The 14,585-nt window shown below is 40.2% G+C and overlaps 1 protein-coding gene across 1 annotated transcript in view; it reads left to right on the top strand.

Moving 5' to 3' along the window:
• LOC126926985 (A disintegrin and metalloproteinase with thrombospondin motifs 3-like) overlaps positions 1–14,585 on the top strand; it is a 143,260-nt gene that overhangs the window by 2,580 nt on the left and 126,095 nt on the right. The gene's annotated exons all lie outside the window — the stretch shown is intronic.

The raw sequence follows: 14,585 nt of genomic DNA, 5'->3' as shown, positions 1-14,585 counted from the left end.
CAAGAAACGATATCGTAACGAGCAATACAACTTAGCTGAGCGTCCACTTTGGTTCCACTAGTGTTGTCCCATACGACTTTGTGTTTGACCTCGCTATTAGGGGACTTTTTACCCAACGTTTCCTTCACCGCCTTCACTACCTTCGATTTATCGAACTTGAGACTTAAACTGGCCGTTACTAAATCTTCCGGCTTCTTCGACATCGGTTGGTGTCTCTTCGTGAACCAATTCGACGGTGCCATAAAGGTCGAAATAGCGGCTTTCGAGGATCCGCTAAGCTTACTTTTAGCTCCGTGCAATGTCGACACGTCGAAGCTATTGGAACGGAAGCTCTTCGATCGTCTTCCTTTCTGTTCGGTCGTTTTTCCGGGCCAGTTTGATTTGCTATCGTCCCGGGAACTCGGCGCTTCCTCGCCGCATCGGTTGATTTCCGTCGCGGAAGACGCTAACGAGCTTAGGATCGATATCAGATCCGTATTAGAGCAGACAATGCCCGCAGCACCGGAAACGGATGCACTCGCGGCTCTTGGCAGTTCCGAGACGCGCTTTCGGAGAGAAGACGTCGGCGAAACCGACGGAGTAGGCATTTCAGAGAATCGTTGTTTCGGCTGTTGAGTGTAACGTTGAGCGGAACTGTTACCCTCCAGCGGCTGTATTTCGTACACTTGCTCCGTCGACGTCCTGTACATCCTTAAGCGCACCTGGCAAACGGATTGCTTTTATTCGAAAGACAGTTTCTTTTTTATCATAATTCGTGCGTTATGATACATGTTTCGATGATTGAGCCGTTAAGCGTGACAAAGCGATGGAATTGTTTTGCACAGAAATTCTGGTTACAAAATTATGTTAGGGATTCTAGGGCGTAATAACATCTTGGAACGCAAAGTTATCGATGTGTCGATGAAAGTTAAGCGAGCTTTATCGAAGCACACGTTCGAGTCTTTGGGCGATTGCTAGGAATACGCGTAATGTTCTTTTCTGTGAGCTGAAAAGTTGAACGACTATAAAAGGCGTTTGTAGAGGATTTCAAAGCGGAAGAAGAAGCGATACAAATGTTTAGAATCAGAAATTATCTGTTTATATAGAGATCTGTTTGATGCAAGATCTAAAATCAATCAAATCGGATTGTATGGATTGTGTATTTGACTGTGTTAATCCTTTGACGTCGATAGCAACGATGTATATAGCGAATGGCGGTTATCAGCCAAGATTATGAGTACGTAGGGAAGAACAGAACTGAACGCTTGCTGTTCCAATAATGACGATCCATAAAAGTCTGAACTCTAATAAAAAAAAACGCATGATAACGAATACAGCGCGTATTCTTTCGTATGTCTTCAATGAATATGTATAAGTTTCCTCGTAACAGAGTTGAAAAATGCCTGTAGCGTTCCAAGTTTGAACAACGTTTGTGTCGCGCGAAAATTGAACAATATCTGAACCGCTTGAACGTTAACAAGTATCTTTTTCTGTGTTCGAGGTGTGAATGCCGCGAGTGTCATGACCAACCTTTCACGTGCTCTTGGCGCGCCTTCTACTGGCAAAGATGGGACGCTACTTGAACTAACACGAGATGTTAGTTTTCCGAGAAGATCACGATATCTGTGCGGGTGAGGAAGTTCGGCAACTTGTACCGCTGTAATATAATTCCAAATTACCCTGCGGAGATACCTAGTTTACGACACGTCCCTGGCGATTGAGCGCGGGATGAAGCAAATTTCTATGTTATTGCTTAATAATTTATGATTCCAATTGAAAAATAAGCTTCACCGACGAAGACGTGCTTCCTTAGCGAGGCTCCTGACGAACAAGGAATGAAAAACATAGCGACTCGATTCGTCCGTAATTTTAACTGTTAATTCTCGCCTAATTAATAATTGTTCTAACTCCACCTAAAAAAGAAGAAAAAAAAGTAATTGATGAATCCACGTATGCGTACATTGTTATAAAGAACGATATGATGTGTAAATAATTATAAGTTACAAAGAATAAAATAATAAATAATACGATGAAAATTGTATACCTGGAGAGCAACGAATATTTGGTTCTTTCAAATCTTAACTTCGCACGATCGTATAGAAGTTCGTCAACTTTAAACTCGGTTCTTCTTAGTCTGCAAACTAGCGGAGATAGAGCGGCTAAAATTGTTGAGGTTATTCAGTATATAAAGAGAGAAAAACGCGTGGATAAAGTGTAAGATACAAAGTATATATTTGACTTAATAATGAAATACAGGAATACAATTTGAGCTGGTCCAGATCCGCACGCTAGCAGTGTTACTTTATGACTGAGAACCCCGAAGCCAACGTCGCCTGTCTACCGTTTATGGTCTGCCTCCCTGCTATTCTTTGTTTATATGCTGTCGATGGCTTCAGCGCTTGAGAAAGCTAAAAAGACCAAATGTGGAGTTTTCCTAGAAGTGGTGACCACTTCAACACCCTCCCTAAAACTCTACATCCCAACAAACAATTATATCTGAATATTTTCTAACTCTCGTCGTAAATATCTGAACCTTGATTTTGTCAATGTCTTCACAAATACATTTGCCAACTGCCTTTCTCTTTTCCATTCAAATTAATTTATTACTAAAAAAACTACGAGAAGACTAAACAGATCATGTAGAGTTTTTTTTTTATATTAGAAGTGATAGTCACTTCGACACCCTCCCTAAAAACTCTACATCTCTATAAGCAATTACCTCTTAACATCTTTTTTATTTTTCAAACCTAACTTTTGTCTTAAATATTCAAATCTTGGTTTTGGCAACGCTTTTGTACATATATCTGCCAGTTGCTCTTCGCTTGTTACATATGTTACATCAATTTCGCCTCTATTGTATAAATCTCGCAAAAAGTGGTATCTTATATCAATATGCTTACTTCTTTGATGGAATTCAGGATTCTTAATTAATTTTACGACACTAGTATTATCTACACATAGCGTATACTTAAATATCTCTATTTTGCATTCGAGAAATATTTTCTTTAGCCACATAATTTCTTTCTTTTCGGATCTCATCGTTTCGTTAAAATCCACTGGTAATTTTTTCGCTACGTACGTTACTGGGTTACCATAAAAATCGGTTCGCTTGATCTTATCTCTATCTCTCAATTGTCTCACATTCTCGCTAGTTATAAAAGGTTGTTTTTCAGTTTCACTCTCTGCACTTTCATACGTACATACTCTCAGTTGACCGTAATCCTCCGAGCAGGTCGGACCTCTCGGCCCTAAGGGATAAACAGGCGTAGGCCCTAACAGTGAGCGCGGCAAGCTATACAGTGCACAGTAGACAGTGAGAGAGCAAAAAAAAAAAAGAAAAACAAAAAGAGTGCTAAACAGTGAAAAAATAATGATAACATCAACCTCTCTACAAACAATTTAAAAATAGAAGAAGAAAGGAATGAAATCGAAACCAAGGAGGCAGAACCCGCCATAAGCTCGTCAAAAAAAGGAATCAAAAGAAAAATAGAAAAACAACAAATAATTAAAGATAGCAGCATAAGAACTGCTACACAAAAGACGCGGAAACTCAATCCGCCCCCAAACCTGGTAACCAGGAACAAAATAAACACAAAACAAGAAAATTTAAAAGGAGAAGAAAGCGACTCACAAGAAGAGCACGACGATAAAAACGAAAATATGAAACAAAAAAGAAGCCCACAACCTCAACCAATGGCAATCACATTAAAAAACAGATTCGAAGCCCTCCAAGCCCAAGACCCCTGCACACCGCAACCGCATGAAACCATTATCGAAAACATTAAAAAAAAAACGACGTATTAAGGGAAAAGGCAACCAGACAGCCCACTCTCCCGGACACGTCACCAATAACCACAAGCAAAAGCTATACCGTCCGGACAAGCACCCCCCCACCCCGCCGCTCCGCCAAAAAAAAACAACACCACATCCTTCAACATTACTGAAAAACCAAACTCATAAGGGCCTGCCACCCAGCCACCCCGCTGAAGACCAGGCAGACCCCCCCACATCAGCAAATGGGGCCAGGCCACCCCCCATCAACATAACATTACAAGACCCAAAAGACACAATAGCACTCATGGAAAATTCCCTCAAAATCAAGAATTTCCATATCAAAAGAATCCATTCAGGTAAGCACGTGCTTTATCTTCAAAACATAAATGACTACGCGAATGCAAAAAAAATACTGACCGCAGCCAACACGGCCTATTTCACATATACCCCAAAATCTCAAAAACCCCACACGTACCTACTAAAAGGGCTAGGAAACAGCTACACAGAAGCGGAAATACTAGAAGACCTAAAAGCCCTGAAAATAGAAGAAGTTAATTTCACCAAAGTGACTCGATTCACAACAAGAAAATCAAGGGAGAACAACACATTGCTCCCAATCTATATAATTCAAGTCTCCCCCGATAGCAACATTGGGAACCTACTAAAAATAAACAGACTTAACTATCTAAAAATAGCATGGGAAAAAATTTAAAAAAACGATATCACGCAGTGCTACAAATGCCAGCGAATAGGCCACACAGCACAAAACTGTAATCTAAACTATCGCTGTGTAAAATGCACTGAACCGCACGGGCCAGGCGAGTGCAAAATAAAAAAAGAAGCAGCAATAAGCAAAGAAAAAATCTACTGCGTAAACTGCAAAAACTACGGACATCCTGCATCATACAAAGGATGCCCAAAACTCGTCGAATTACCCAAAAAGATTAATGAAAAAATCATCAAAGCAAAAACAGCAAAAGCCGAAAGAATCGCCAAAATAAGCCGTAAGTACGTCCCCGAGCTAAAATTCGCGGACATAGTAAAACAAAGAACAAGTATAAACGAGACAAGCCCACAAGTAACAAACATAGCGGCACAAGTCAAACAAAACCCCAACCCAACAATAGACTCACCCCGAATAAGCATAATAAATGTCATTGAAGACTTCAAAAAAAGCATTCTAAAAGCTCTAAGCGAACAACAAACACAACTAAACGAAATAAAAAAAGCACTAAATACACATGAAGAAAGAATCGATTCCATCTTCAACATCATCGAAAATATAGACGAAGATTAGCCAAAACCCACCCGTCCACCAATCACAGCAAAAAATAAACCAGATAAAAGTTAAACATCTGAAAATCATCTCAATAAACGCCAACTCACTAATCTCAAACCAAAAAAGATACAGCATGCTAACACTAATTAAGAAAGAAACCCCCGACATAGTACTTATCTCAGAAACCAAACTGAACTATAGACATAAAGTGCAATACAAAAACTACTCTATAATAAGACACGACAGACCAAACGCTACCCAAGGAGGAGGAACGGCAATCCTCATAAAAAACCCCCTGAAGTTCAAAACAATACAAAACGACAAAATAACAAAATTCAAAATCCTAGAGACGACGATCATAAAAATAAAAATAAACAATAAGGAAAACTTATTTATCTCCGCAGCCTACGCAGCCCACGGAAACCAGAATCAATTTAACGACGAATTCGACGATCTCTTCCAACTTTTACAGCTCGACAAACAGGAAAACTACTACATAATAGCCGGTGACCTTAACGCCAAACATACCAGCTGGAAAAACGAAACAAATAACACGAGAGGAAACTCCGTCAGAACCTGGCTAGACAATAAAAGCATTTTCTACAAAACAAACCTCTATGGCTCCGAGCTACCCTCTTACCCAAAAGGACGCTCCTACCTAGACATATGCCTAGCAGACGCCCGAATAAAATTCCAAAACTTACGACCAAATAACACTCTCAAAACCATAGACTACGACAGCGACCATAACGCCATAGTATTTCAGATAAACAAAAACACATCCAACTACCTAACACTCGAAACGCAGACCGAAACACCCAGGTTCAACTATAAAAAGACAGACTGGAAAAAGTTCCAAAACCTGCTCGAACAGAACTGCGACCTAAAAATCTACAACAATGTCAACCTAACAGACAGACAAATCGACTCGTTCATAGACGAAATAGAAAAACATATACAAGAATCCGTACCGACATTTAAAAAAAAAGACTCCTGCGAGCCATATATAAACTATAAAATAAAAAAACTACAACGAGATAAAAGTTACATACTATCGAAATTAAACAACCTAAGACACAACTACTCTTACGACAAAAGAGAAGACATAGAATTCCTAAAGTACCTGCTACACGAAATAAAATCACAACTAAAACAAGAATTCGCAAACTCTATAAATCAATACTGGACAAATAAAATAAAAAATATCTCCAAAAAGACTCTGCTAGCAAGTTCCCGCAGATAAATCAAATTTTCAGACCAAAGGAACAAAACTCCATCCCGCCCCTCAAACTGCCTCCAGAAAAAGCCTCCCTCATCCAAGAAGCAGGCATCGAGATACACAACACCAACAAAGACACAGAGGGCAACTTCATAATATCAAAAACAACGGAAAAACTAGACATTATCGGCACCCACTTCGCCAAAACTCACACACAAAACGAACACATGGGCCGAGAACAATTAAACAGAATTATCATCGCCGAAACAAACATACTAAAAAATAAAATAAAACAAGACATAGCGCTAAACAAAACAGTCTGCACATTCTCAAACGAAAACACATCGGACGACCCCAAACAGCCCGACCCAGAAATAAACTACTTTACAAACTTCAATCAACTAAGTACAATCTTCTCCACGCTAAACAACAAAAAATCCGCCGGCTTCGATGGCATTCCAAACATCTCGCTCAAACGCCTACCAAACAAAATAAAATGGTACTACACAGTACTGTTTAATAACGCACTGAACAACACGTACTTCCCCCAAAAATGGAAAAAAGCCAAACTCATAGCCATTACAAAAAAAAAAAATAAAGACGGCTCATCACCTGGAAACCTGCGACCCATAAGCCTCCTCCCCAACATAAGCAAAGTATACGAAATGATCATAAACAACCCCCTAGCAGCCTTCTGCTCAAAAAATAAGATAATCCCGGAAAACCAATTCGGCTTCCGCCACAAACACTCCACAATCCACGCAATAAACAAACTTACGTCGGATATCTGCTGGGCACTTAACGCAAATCAACGAGTAGCCGCCTGCCTAATAGACATCGAAAAAGCCTTCGACACCGTCTGGATCCCAGGGCTCATTTATAAAATAATTAAAAAGAACTTCCCCGAATACCTAATCAAAATAGTATGGGACATGATAACAAACAAAACGTTCATAATGACCGACGGCTCGCACACTTCAAGCAAAGAATTCTCCATAGAGAACGGCCTGCAACAAGGAACAGTAAATTCCCCGCTACTCTTCAGCATCTACAATAACGACTTACTAAACCTCTTTAACCTCAACGCATCCACACATAAACGCTCCATAGCCTTCGCGGATGACCTAATCATCTACGTAACAGGCCGCAAAACCAAAACGATAAGAACAGAACTGCAAGAACTCTTTAACAAAATCAGCGATTACTATCATACATGGAAACTAAAAATTAACGCAAGCAAATGCGAAACCATACTATTCAGACCCATGACAAGCAAAATCGGCCCAGCAGAAAGGGAACAAATCAGGAAATTCCGCCTAAAAGAAAAAGCAAACGAAGAGAACCTCATACCACACAAAAATTGCGTAAAATACCTAGGAATAAACATAGATGAAAAACTAAATTACAAGCAACATATCGAAATCCAACTCTCCAAAGCCAGCAAAGCTTTTTGGAATACAAAAAGGCTGTTTTATTCCAGACTTCTCGATAGCAAAGTAAAAATCATGTGCTACCAATCGCTAATAAGACCCATTATAACCTACGGCTGTCCAATATGGTACAACATACCAGCGTCAATAATGGAAAAAATTCGCATATTTGAAAGAAAATGCATCAGAGCTTGCCTGAGCATTTACAGATCTGAACACAGCGGATACAGAAAATACGTAAAAAACAAAAAAATATACGACTTAGCCAACATCCACCGCATCGACTGTCACATCCTAAAACTAACGAGAAATCACTTCTCGCAAGCCGCGAAGATCAAAGAAAACAGCCTAATCTTCGGCTGCTTATACCCAAACGACGCATACTTCAAAATCACTCTGTTAACAGGCTACATCCCCCCCGAAGCCTTTATATACCTAGACGAAAGAAACTGTCTCCAAGACCAAAACAACATACCCATAATTTATCATATGCAAAGGAAAATAGGAATGAAATCTATTCAATACGAGGAAAACCTAGATAGCCGTACTGCAGACACTAGGTGGAGATACGACATGGCCCTCCCCCAAAAGGATACAGAAGACAAACACAGAAAAAACACAAAAAAATATTGGTGGATACGGAACCCATAACAAAAAACAACAAGATAAAGAGCCACAAAACGGCAACGCCCACTGAATTAAGTGTAAATATGTAAATATGTAAATAGATATACGAATACTATACTAATCCCACAGAACACCCCTCCCCTCCCCTCCCAGTCCATCCCCTCCCATCCTGTAGTATAATATAATGTAATATTGTAATATCGTTACACGTGTATCACGTGTACCTGTATATGTGTGTACAATATGTATATAGAGTTCGTTCGTGAGCGCCGAGGCGTGCAGACGTGCCCGGCAAAGTCCACAAAATAGCAAGTACCATCCAGTTGCTGCTGAGTGCCGAGACGTGCAGACGTGTGTCCAGTGCCCTGTGAAGTTCACAAAACTCCACGTGACGCCCAGCTGACGAAAGCAAATCCAACTAACCTAGCCAGGGGTTAACAGCCTCTCGACTAGTTCTTTCACACTGAACTAACTAGCTCGATGATGGCTCTATCATTTCCAACAGGCTCCCCGGAGCAAAATTATAACACCGCCATGTTTCCTCCCCCGTGGCAAGAGGGCAACGCAACTATCCTGGTAAATGACCACCACACGAAAAAACGAAAGCTCGAACCGACCAAGACAAATGTAAACAAGATTCAAACCAAACCATCAGCCAGCCAAGTGACTACCTACAATAGATTCTCAATTCTGGAGTCCACGGAAGACTCCATGATTACAACCGAAGAGGTAAATAATCTCCATACTCAAAGAATTCCCCCTCCCCCACCGATATTCATTAACGACGTAATCGACATACAGTCAATGATTAAAACTATCGAAAAAGACATCAGCAAAGAAGACTACAAGCTAAAGATTAACAACAACCAAGTGAAAATACTGCCGTCCCACCCAGACGCCTATAGAAAGTTAACCAAGCTATTAAAAACGTTAAACGCCAAATTCCACACATACCAGCTCAAACAAGAAAGACCATTTCGAGTGGTGCTACGCAATATCCATCACTCAGTCGATCTAGACGAACTAAAATGCGAACTGTCAAATCACGGCCACGAAGTAACTAACATCAGTAACATTAGGCATAGAATCACAAAAAACCCACTATCCTTATTTTTTATAGACCTAAAACAAAAAACAAACAATAAAGAAATCTACAATATCAATCGGCTGATGAACTCCATAGTTAAGTTCGAGCCACCTCTTGTAAAGAAAGAAATAATACAATGCAAGAGGTGCCAAAGGTACGGCCACACGCAGAAATACTGCAATCACAACTTCCGGTGCGTAAAATGTGCAGGTAATCACCCCACTGACCAATGCACTAAATCCCCGGAAACCCCCGCCAAGTGTATCCACTGTCAAGGAGAGCATCCTGCGAACTACAAAGGATGCTCAGCCTACAAATCGCTACATAATATAAAGTATCCAAAACTGAGACCCAAGGACATAAACATACAAGAACCTAAACCCCAAAAACTCACCACACCAACAGTATCCTATGCGCAGGCAACGCAAGGAAACGCATACAACTCGAAAACACACAGTGTACACACAGAAAATAGAATTCCCACCCCACCAAGCACTGACAACTTTACCAGACTCGAAAAACTTATCGAGAAGCAAACTGAGCAAATTAACAACTTGCTGTCACTACTCACACGCTTCATGGACAAATTCATAAGCACAGAAGCAAAATAAAACCAATGCGAATAGCTCTGTGGAACGCCAACGGTCTAGCTCAGCACAAAGCCGAACTAGAACTATTCTTAAAACAACAGCAAATCGATGTGATGCTCATATCCGAAACCCACTTCACCGACAAAAACTACCTCAAAATACACGGCTACAACTTCTACCACACCCAACACCCCAGCGGAAAGGCTCACGGCGGCACCGGAATCATAATCAAGTCAAACATCAAGCATTACGAACTTCAACCATTCCAGAAAGACTACCTCCAAGCAACAAACGTAGCAATAGAAGACTGTCATGGTACAATCACCACCTCAGCTGTATACTGCCCTCCCAGACACTCCATCGCCAAAGAAGACTTTGACCACTTCCTGGACACCCTGGCCAGCAAATTCATAGCCGGAGGAGACTACAACGCTAAACACACCCAATGGGGCAGCAGACTGGTTACAGTAAGAGGCAAAAACCTCCTCAACAGCATATTAACCAACAACCTCAACTACCTTGCCACGTACGAACCCACACATTGGCCCACCGACACAAACAAAATACCCGATCTCCTTGATTTCTTCATAACTAAAAATATCTCGTCAAGACACGTCCAAATCAATTCCTCGGCTGATCTCTCCTCTGATCATTCCCCCGTGATAGTAACAGTCAGTTCAACTATCATCGAGAATACACCTAATGGCTCCATTCATAACCAACACACCAACTGGCAGCTCTTTAGAGAAGTCTTTACCCACACAACTTCAGCCTCAACCTCACTAAAAACCAATGATGAAATCGAAGCAGCCACGGAATACCTAAATGCGAGCATAATAAACGCTATCCGCGTCTCCACACCGGCAAAAACGTCCACCAGCAACCACGAATACCCCCAGTACATACTAAAAAAAATAGCAGAAAAACGTAGACTAAGAAGGATATGGCAGACTCATAGAACACCGGAGGACAAACGCAAACTAAACAACGCAACTAGAAAACTATCCAAAACCATAAAGAACTACAATAATGACCGTTTTCACAAATATCTCGCCAGCTTGTCCCCCACAGCCGACTCAAACTACTCACTATGGAGAGCCTCCAGGAAACTCACGCGCCCCCCACAAATAATACCTCCAATCCGCCGCCCGCAGGGTGGATGGGCGCGTAGCCCTATAGAAAAAGCCAACCTATTTGCCAAACATTTGACTGAAGTATTCCAACCCCATTCCTCCATAGCCGCAGCGGACGTCACCGAATACCTGCACACTCCCTTCCAAATGTCCCCTCCTATTCAACCTTTCACTTCTGCAGAGATCATAGAAGCAATCAGTCGCCTAAACCCCAAGAAAGCAGCAGGTCACGACCAAATAGGAAATAAAGCAATCAAGGAACTTCCCATAAAAGGGATTGCACTCATCGCATCAATCTTTAACGCCATCCTCCGCCTTGAACACTTTCCTAAGGCGTGGAAAATCTCACTAATCACCCTCATCCCCAAACCCGGTAAACCAATATATGAAACCAGCTCCTATCGCCCAATCAGTCTCTTACCTACCCTGTCTAAACTATTCGAGAGGATGCTCACGAATCGTCTCCTTCCACTCTTAGAAGAATTGAAGACTCTCCCAGATCACCAATTCGGCTTCCGAAAACAACACTCAACAGTAGAGCAAATCCACCGCATAACCCACATAATCAGCCAAACCCTTGAAAAGAAAAAATACTGCTCAGCCGTATTCCTAGACATCCAACAGGCATTCGATAAAGTATGGCATGAAGGGCTACTCTACAAGCTTAAAAAAATCCTACCCCACCCATACTACTCCATCTTAAAATCCTACCTAACCAACAGACAATTCATAGTTAAATGTCTAGGCGCCACTTCCGCAACATTCCCAATAAAATCCGGCATACCGCAAGGTAGTGTCCTCGGACCCCTACTATTCTCCATCTACACTGCCGACTTACCCATATCAAACGAGGTAACAATAGCAACATTTGCCGACGACACAGCACTATTAGCTACCCACGCAGACCCAGCAATTGCCTCATCCACTCTCCAGCGAAGTCTCGACTCCATGGAAAAGTGGTTCCAAAAATGGGGTTTTAAAATAAACGAAAAAAAATCCTCCCATGTAACCTTCACGCTCCGAAAACAAACCTGTCCCCAGGTCACCATTAACAACACAATAATCCTAAGCAAGGACTCCGTAAGATACCTGGGCATGACCCTGGACAGGAGGCTAACTTGGGAAAAACATATCTCCGAAAAAACAAAGCAACTAAAGGAAAAACTAAGAAAATTCTATTGGCTCACGGGCCGACGCTCCAAACTAAACATACAGAACAAAATAACCCTCTACAAGGCCGTAATAAAACCTGTCTGGACCTACGGAATCCAACTATGGGGAACAGCAAGTAACTCCAACATTGAAATACTCCAACGCTTCCAATCGAAAACGCTAAGATCCCTATTAAATGCACCCTGGTATGTTACGAACGAAACAATCCACCGAGACCTCAAGATACCTACAGTCAAAGATGAAATACACAAGTTCAGAAGCAGATATAGCACAAGAGTCAACAACCACCACAACCCACTAGTCACCCAACTACTGGACACGACGGACCAGATCCGCAGACTAAAAAGAAAATACCCACTAGATTAAACCATTAGTCCTACTAAAATCAACAATATAAAACTATTATAATCCATGTCATTGTATCACGCCAAACTAAGTTACTGAAAATTCTCAACGAGAATTGATTGTAAATATTCTAATAAATAAATAAAAAAAAAAAAAAAAAAAAACTCTGCGAACGGTCTTTACACCAGGGGATACAAAAAGGTATCTGAATGGCGACGGTGACAGTATCTTTTCATTCCATTTCCGTTTGTCTCGTTTAGCGAGAACGACGTGAATCCCACCGACAAAAATAAATAAAGGAAAGCGCATTATATTAAATATTGTACATTTATCGTGACCGATGCAGTGTTGGATCAGGATTCGAGGGGCTGTATCGAGAGAAAATTCTCATTGTCCCTCTCGAGACTTTTTTCCTTAGGAAAAGAAAAAGAGACTGGGATGAAGAACGGTGTGAGTTCTTTCTTTTTTTACCTGGGAGGAGCGAGGGGGATAAATGTTACACTTGCGTCTCATTAATCTTTAATTAGATAATCAATTCACTAGTTACGAAATGTCATAATAAAAAGTAGTACTCTATAGTTGGTATTTCAATAATAATAGCGTAATAATAATAATTATATTCCATAGTTTTGTTTGCAATTATCGTCTATCGAATAATTAATTAATTAATTAATTAATTAATTAACGTTTACTCCATCATGATATAACCGCGACCTATATTGTGTTTGATAATATAAAAAGAAAAACAAATCGTATAATACATATATAGTATATATATTATATATATATAATACATATAGTATATATATATAATATATGTAATACATATATAGTATATATAGTACATATATAATATATATATAGTGTTGTATCGTTCACTTTTCGTTACAATAATAAATTGTCCACGAACGCTGACGTGCCAACAAATCCGACGTGCAAACCGCTTCCGTTTCATTCGTTTCTTTCTTTTTATTTTTTATCATCTACGGAAGTAATCTTTCGCGAATCTACAATCCATCTCTTTCTCGATGTTCGAACACACTAAGACCCATTTTTACACTCGCAATTATGTGCTCGAACTATCTTCAGAAAGAGAAAACTCATTTTTCTTTATATCTGTTGCACACACACACACCCATCACATATCGTATTTTTACGATTCGTTCGCAAATGAACGCCGATTCTTAGCAATTGTGTCATCTTCGTTAGTAATTAATTATTAATAAAATCAAACGATAAAATGACTCGTGTAGATCGCGATCGTCGGATTGGTACACAATAGCGTTCGATTGTTCGCTCTTAAAGAGTTTACTACCAAAAAAGGTATACCACTTTCAGATTTACAACACTGCCCTAAACACAGCCATACTAAGCCAAATACTTTTGGGTCTTCGTCGTTACGTTTATTCTTTTTACTAGTAAAATCGTTTACTTAAATCTACAGTCGATAACCATCCGCATTTCGTAGATTGTTATTTTTTGTTCTTTGTATTACTCTGTTTCTTATCGTTTTCATCTCACTTTTAGAAATTTCAGACGCACGACAAGATTTGTTTCTCAACCGATTTATAGTTGACCCGCTCGATTTAACTGCTATCACATAATTCTACATAATTATCTTTTTTTCTCTTTCTTTTTGTCCTTTTATATGACGATCTTGGAAAGACGAATCTACGACGTTCTTTCTATAAAACTAGTCCGAGGGACGAAGGACGTAGAGAAAAACCGGTGGATGGAGGAAAGAAAGGGCGAGAAAGAGAATACATAACAAAAGGAATGTTTCGGAATCGATTGACGATTCACATTAACCGATTTATAAAAGAATTTAAAATAGTCTAAAAATAACAAAAAGCGATCTTTCGAATTTGGAACTTAATTGAGTGAAAGAAAACCGGTTATCTTAAACGAACCATTCTCGTTAAACTTACCCCCGTCCAACCCCGCGATTA

The sequence above is a fragment of the Bombus affinis genome, unplaced genomic scaffold, assembly GCF_024516045.1.
Source record: "Bombus affinis isolate iyBomAffi1 unplaced genomic scaffold, iyBomAffi1.2 ctg00000068.1, whole genome shotgun sequence".
In the NCBI taxonomy this organism is placed as follows: Eukaryota; Metazoa; Arthropoda; class Insecta; order Hymenoptera; family Apidae; genus Bombus; species Bombus affinis.
Note: the sequence above shows the minus strand (reverse complement) of the source record. Positions and strands in the feature narration are given on the sequence as shown.